Raw genomic sequence first — 1,161 nt, 5'->3', positions numbered from 1 at the left:
TCTTTTCTCCAACAAAAAAATAGAGCATCAAAGTGCATGAGAAGATAGCTTCAGGGGACAATGTAATATTCTACCCAAAAAAAAGGGGCGGGGGGGAGACAATGTAATAGTTAGGTCACCAACCGAATGTACAGGGGATGAACCGATTGACTACTAATAAAGGCTCGGATCCAATATATTTAATCCATAAAAAAAAAGGTCCAACGGTTTAGATTTTGGACAAAAATACAGCTCCCTCTAGTTGCATGGAAATAAAGGAAAGAGAATTGGGTCCCGAGACTGCGTCAATCTTTCTCCCACTATTTTGAAAATGACCCCCATGCCTTTTATAACCTAGTCTCTTCATCGGTTGAGCGTTTAGTTACAGGAAAGCTGACGAAATATCTCAATCATCTCCCTTTTTATAATTAGCACTTAACGTGATTGTGTGGTTTCATGTTTTTCTCTCTCTTCTCCCACAATAAGGGGCAGGGGCAAGTATATTATTTCATAGGAGAGAGGAGAGAGGAGAGTGGAGAGAGGAGAGAGAGGAGAGACATAAAGAGGTGTTAGGGCCCGTTTGATAACGTTTCTGCTGTTTCTGTTTCAAGAAACGACAGAAACAGAAATTTCTGTTTCTGGGAATAGAAACAGAATTTTTGATGTTTTATAAACCTTGTTTCTTGAAATTTCCGTTTCTGAGACTTGTTATCTTCCTAAAGAGACCTGCATCACTTTGTTCGATCCAAGGAAAAACCTGCAAATTGATCATTGTAGAATGAAATGATTTCCCCCTCATTTTAAGATCATAATAAAAAACTACAACGAAACCCCGTAAGATGACATGGTATGAGTTTCACCTTAAATGGAGTCTGAGAATGAAAATGAATTTTGCAGAGGATTCTGTAAATGAATACTCAATTATTATCCGATGCCTAATTAAGATCTATAAAACTACGTTCACAGTGACTATGAATTTTTGAATAACAATGATTCCTACTCCATTTGTGGTACCAATGTCTCTCTGATTCCATTGGCAACGTCCAGAGAGAAAAAAAATTGAAATACAGAGCTTCTACTCTAGGATTTCAATTTATGCATACAAAAGAGAGAGAGAGAGAGAGAGAGAGAGAGAGAGAGAGAGAGAGAGAGAGAGAGAGAGAGAGAGAGAGAGAGAGAGAG

This window comes from Macadamia integrifolia, chromosome 7 (assembly GCF_013358625.1).
Source record: "Macadamia integrifolia cultivar HAES 741 chromosome 7, SCU_Mint_v3, whole genome shotgun sequence".
NCBI classification, from domain to species: Eukaryota; Viridiplantae; Streptophyta; class Magnoliopsida; order Proteales; family Proteaceae; genus Macadamia; species Macadamia integrifolia.
Note: the sequence above shows the minus strand (reverse complement) of the source record.